Here is a 6,000-nt window from a genome sequence, read left to right as displayed (position 1 = left end):
ACCTTATTTAGGTCCAGACCAGCTCAGGCACCAGGATACCATGCCTCATGTCTTGTGGCTTCTGTCTTCTGGCGCGTGGCTCTCCTCCATCACCACACTATCCCACTTCAGCTCTCCACTGGGGTTGATCTGGTTTGTTGTGATTGTTTTTCTGCTCTTTCTTTCCTCTCCTGCTCTCGTGGCTCCATTTCCTAACAGTGTTCAGTGTATTTGAGAGCCTGGAAGGCCTTCATGACAGGAGTCCACCTGCAGCCACCGGATTCTCCAATAAAGACTCCCAATGCGACTTCTCAAAATGTGGCTTCTCTGGTTTTGTTTTGTTGGGTTTTTTTTTCCAACTGGGTTCCTGTACAACACTCAACCCTGCTCTTCTTCGCCAGGCTTGAGCTGAATGAGTCTTTCTACTACGTGAAGGAACTAAAAGCATCTGGAGGACGGGCAGGGGGGGTGGGGGGATCCCCCATGCATCCCCTGCCATTCAAGGTTCTCTGGCTTTGACTACTCATCCCTGTCTGGCTACACTCTGAGAAAGCAGTTTGTGATTACAGAGACTCAAACAGGAATGGACAACACATTCTATTGGCAGCCCTTGCTGAATTTTCCAGAAGTCTGGCTCCATGTAGCTGTTTCGGATCCCTTGATGTTTGCCTGGGATTAATTGCTAAGCACCCCCCATCCTGCAGGGGCCACCTCGATGTCAGGGCCAACCTCCACTCCTGCAGCCCTGCCTCCCTGGCCCAATTCCTGAGCCAGCTTGCTATGAAAATCACCTCCAGCCCTTCCCAGACATTTGACCTTGGGTGTCCTTTGTTTGCCTTCTTCATTCTAAGCCAGTCAGCGCTCTGCTGTGTTATGCAAGCAATGTGCACATTTTATTCCCCCAGACTTTGGAATTCTCTATCAAGCAATGTCTTCCACTAAAAGCTAAACAATATCAAAACCATAGGATCTGTATTTTGGGGGCAGGGAGGAACTTACAAGCGGTCAGAAGGCATAGACCAGGCTAATCTGCAGGGAGCAGGTAGGGAATCAAGAAAACAGGGCTGATTTCTCCAAAAGAGGGTGGGGTGACCCCAAGAGGGTGTAGCCGGCAGGAACTAGGCCAAGAAGAACAGAAGCCCTGGGAATTAAGACCCCGAAGGGAGATGCTGGGCATCTCCCAGGCCGTGGGAGAAAGGCGGTCGCAACTGACCCTGGCTGACAGCTGAGTAACATCTGTTTGACAGAAAACCCAGTCCCAGCCAGAAAGCCACAACCCCAGCAGGGCGTTTAAAACACCCAGTGGGTTTGCTTTTTTTTTGTTTTGTTTTGTTTTTTTTAAATAGTGTTAGAGAAATCTTTCTCTGCAACAGACTTTACTAATCAACCACCCGATTTAGCTGCAGTTCACACTCGCCCCCAAAACACACAGGCAACCTCATAGAATAACAACCTAACATTGGAAGCCTGGGGCGCTGGCGGCACACCTTGAACTATAGCTTTATACCTATTAATTTCTATAATCTTTGAAATAGTTCTGTAGGCTGGGTGTTACTGGAAGCCAAATGGCAGCCAGTGGGGGTCCAGGGGTGTTGCTTCGACCTGGGAGCGTTCTTCCCACATCTTTGTAGACCCAGCGGACTCTGCTCATTTCCCACCTCCACCCCTACCTGCTCTCTCCCTCTTTCTGCTTGCTAGTCAGGTGCTCTACCACCTGAGCCACACCCACTGCCACTAGAGCCATGCCCCTCTACCGCATGAGCCATGCCTTTTGATTAAGCCTTGATCCCAACCCATTTTGCTTTATTTTTCAAGTAGACTCTTGTTTTTCTTTCCAGGGCTGTTCCATACTATGTCCCTCTATTTATACCTCCCACCTAGCTGGGATGACAGACATGCAACACCATGCCCAACTTTCTCTTGACATGAGGTCTTGCAAACTTTGGGTGCAAGACTTTTTGTCCTCAAACTTCCATCCTCCCAGTCCCTGCCTCCTGAGTAGCTAGGATTATGGGAGTGAGCTACCAGTATCCAGCTCGGTTTCTCATTTGACTTTTAAAGACTATAGAGTTCTGTGATTTGTTGAATATCACAAAATTTTACCCCAAAATGGATAAGCCTTACTATCAGTAGATTATGCCATGTGTGTGTGTGTGTGTGTGTGTGTGTGTGTGTGCTGGGGCTGAAGTTCAAATCCAGAGGCTTGTGCTTTCATTCAGCTTTCTTGTTCTATCACTTGAACCATGACTTCAGTGAGGCTTTTTGCTGATTCATTAGAGATGGGGGTCTTCAAACTTTTCTGCCTGGGCCATCTTCGAACTGCAATCTTCCAGATATCACTCTTCTGAGAAGTAAGGATCATCAGCATGAGCCACTGGCACCTGACTTTATTTTAATGAAAGGAAGAGAGAGATAGAGGAGGTAAGACATGCCTTGCAGTAAAAATTAAGCTATTGCTGGGCACCAGGGCGCCTGCGGCTCCCGCCTGTTGTCCTAGCTATTCACGAGGTTGAGATCTGAAGATCACCATTCAAAACCACCCAGGCAGGAAAGTCCATGAGACTCTTATCTCCAATGAATCACCAGAAAACCGGAAGTAATGCTGAGACACAAAGTGGAAGAGCACTAGCCTTGAGCAAAAAAGCTCAGGAACAGCGCCCCCAGGCCCTGAGTTCAAGCCCTAGGCCTGGCACCAAAAAAAAAAAAAAAAAAAAAAAAGGAAGAAGAGGAGGAAGGAGGGAGGGGGGAAGAAGTTGCATTCCGTGGGAACTTTCAGTCTTGTACCTTCCCTGTCCCATGACTACAAGGACAACAGCTATGATTATATGATTCTAACGCACTCTGTCCCCTGGGACCCGTGAGGGGAAGCGGGTATAGAAGGAGGCCAAGGCTGGAGAAGGGGCAGAGGAGGGCTGGTGGAAGAAAGGGAACCAGCAGAGAGGGATTGCATTCAGAAGAGGGCCTATCTGGGGCCTCCCACAATGAGGGGAGGAGAGGGGGCAATAGTGTGGGGGGGGGGGGGAAGGAACCAGATGTTTCTCTGCTTAGCTAAGCCCTGGACCTTGTCCCAGGGGACTCTATAGCCTTCCCAGAAGGACCCCCGCCCCATTCCTCATCCCCTCCACTCCCCCCCCCAACTCGGAGATCAGGGCTCATCATCCAAGAGCAGAGGCAGAGCTCCAGTTCAGGAATCCTGCCTCTCCATCCCCCATGAGCCCTCACTCCCGCAGCCCAGCCTCCATCCTGCCTAGGGTGACCCCATACAACCTTCCCTGTTCTGAATTTGGCCCAAAGTCTGCAACCCTGCTGGGCCACCCCAAAGAAAGCCTTATTCTCAGTGCCCAGGTCCCAGGAGGAGGGGCAACCACACAACAATCTTTGAGGCTTAGCCAGCTGTCTTGGCCTGGAATTTCGTATTCGAGTTTCTGCTTTGGGTAAAGGCGGCATTTCCTGTATCACTTCCAGAACCCTCTACCCACCCTGCCACTCTGCCCCCAGAGGAAGGTTTATGATGTGACACAGCAGCCCCCAGGAAGGGGGACCTCTCCCAGTGTGGCCTCAGGGACCTGCTTGGAGCTGACCTAAGCCACCTGTTGCAATCTGGTCCCAAAACTGCCTATGGGTTCCTACATCCTCTGACCCCAGGCCTCCTTGCTTAAAGAACCTTCCTGAAGCTCACCTTCTATCCCTAGATGGCCCCAGTCTTTATCTAGGAAATCTCTCCTCTGGACTCCGGGCTAGGATACATCCTCGCCAAAAGGTGAGGAGAGCCGGGATCCAGTGGCTCATGCCTATAATCCTAGCTGCTCAGGAGGCTGAGATCTGAGGATCAAGGTTCAAGGCCGGCCTGGGCCAAAAAGTCTGGGAGACTTGTCTCCAATAAACTACTAAGAAAAAACCAGATGTAATCCGGAATCCAGTGACTCACGCCTGGCAGGAAAGTCCATGAGATTATTTATCTCCAATAAACTGCTCAGAAAACCGGAAGTGGCACTGTGGCTTAAGTGGTAGAGCACTAGCCTTGAGCTAAAGAGCTGAGGGACAGCACCCAGGCCCAGAGTTCAAGCCCCACAAGTGGTAGAGCACTAGCCTTAAGCACAAAGAGGCTCAGGGACAGTGCTTAGGCCCCAAGCTCAAGCCCCAGTGCAAGCATAAATTCATTTTTTTGGGGGGGGTCCGGTCGTGGGCCTGAACTCTGGGCCTGGGCGCTGTCCCTCAGCTCTTCAGCTCAAGGCTAGCGCTCTACCACTTGAGCCACAGCGCCACTTCCGGCTTTTTTCTTTTTGCTTATGTGGTGCTGAGGAATCGAACCCAGGGCCTCAGGCATGCAAGGCAAGCGCTCTACCACTGAGCCACCTTCCCAGCCCCATAAATTCATTATTGATAATTGGAGGTAAGCATATTTTGGGCTTGTCTTCCTAGACTGGTTTCAAACCGTGAACCTCAGTCCTCAGCCTCCTGAGTAACTAGGATCACAGGCATGAGCCACCAGCACCCTGCGAGAACAAGGAACTTTTCTAGTTGTCTGCAACTAGTTCAGTAACCACAGAAGTTATCTCTCCACGTGATAATGGCACCTACCTCCTAAAGCAGTTGTTTAGCTCAAACAGCCCTCAAAGGCAGGGTCCTCATGGGTAACCTGACTTTCCCACTCTCTACTGTCCCAAGCCAACAATGGGAACTCCATTGCGCATCCCAGTGGCAGGATTCAGGTACTGCATTCCTCCAGAAATGACATCTTTTGAGCACCTAAAGATGGCAAAATTATGCCTTCTCCTGAAAAGGAATTGTGGGTGTGTGTGTGTGTGAGTAGTAGTAGTAGTAGTAGTAGGACCCAAACTACTGGCCTGGGCACTATCCTTTAGCTTTTTCACTCAAGACTGGCTCTCTATACCACTTGAGCCACAGCCCCACCTCCCAGCTTTTGGTGGTTAGAGTCTCACAGACTTTCCTTCCTTAGGCTGACTTTGAACTGCAGTCTTCAGCTCTCAGCCTCCTGTATAGCTATGATTATTTGTGTAAGCCATGGATATCCAGCTTTAAAAGGGCTTTGGGGGCTGGGAAGGTGGCTTAGTGGTAGAGTGCTTGCCTTGCATGAATGAGGCCCTGGGTTTAATCCCTCAGCACCACATAAACAGAAAAAGCCGGAAGTGGCGCTGTGGCTCAAGTGGTAGAGCGCTAGCCTTGAGCTGAAGAGCTAAGGGACAGTGCCCAGGCCCAAGGCCTCACAGCCAACAAACAAAAAAAAAAAAAAAACACTTTTTAAGTCAGCCCAGCCAGGTGCAGTTAGCTCACGCTACTGGGGGCTTTGAGCACAAATAAGTACATGCCTGTCACCCCAGGTCCAGCAGGAAGTATAAAATAGAACGCTCACACACTTGTTCCTGGACAAAAAGTAAAACAGAAGACAGTTATCTCAAACACAAAAACAAAAAAACTGGGAGTTGGAGGAGTGGTTCAGCAAGCAGGAAGGCCTGAGTTCAAACCCCCATACACCCAAAATAAACAAGCAAATAAAAAAATATAAAAATAAAGCCGTAGGGGCTGGGAAGGTGGCTCAGTGGTAGAGTGCTTGTCTTGCATGCATGAGGCCCTGGGTTCGATTCCTCAGCACCACATAAGCAAAAAAAGCCAGAAGTGGCGCTGTGGCTCAAGTGGTAGAGGGCTAGCCTTGAGCTGAAGAGCTGAGGGACAGCACCCAGGCCCAGAGTTCAGGCCCTGCGACTGGCAAAAAAATAAAAAATAAATAAAGCCGTGTGCCAGTGGCTCACACCTGTAATCCTAGCTACTCAGGAGGCTGAGATCTGAGGATCTCAGTTCAAAGATAGACCAGACAAGAAAGGCCGTGAAACTCTTATCTCCGATAAACCATCAGAAAGCCGGAAGTGGTGCTGTAGTTCAAGTGGTAGAGCGCTAGCCTTGAGCTGAAGAGCTGAGGGACAGCGCTCAGGCCCAGAGTTCAAGCCCCATGACAGACAAAAAAATAAATAAAAATAAAACCAGGAGACAAAGGATGAGGGG

The sequence above is a fragment of the Dipodomys merriami genome, unplaced genomic scaffold (genome assembly GCF_024711535.1).
Source record: "Dipodomys merriami isolate MVZ:Mamm:240054 unplaced genomic scaffold, mDipMer1.0.p SCAF_6, whole genome shotgun sequence".
Classification (NCBI taxonomy): domain Eukaryota; kingdom Metazoa; phylum Chordata; class Mammalia; order Rodentia; family Heteromyidae; genus Dipodomys; species Dipodomys merriami.
Note: the sequence above shows the minus strand (reverse complement) of the source record.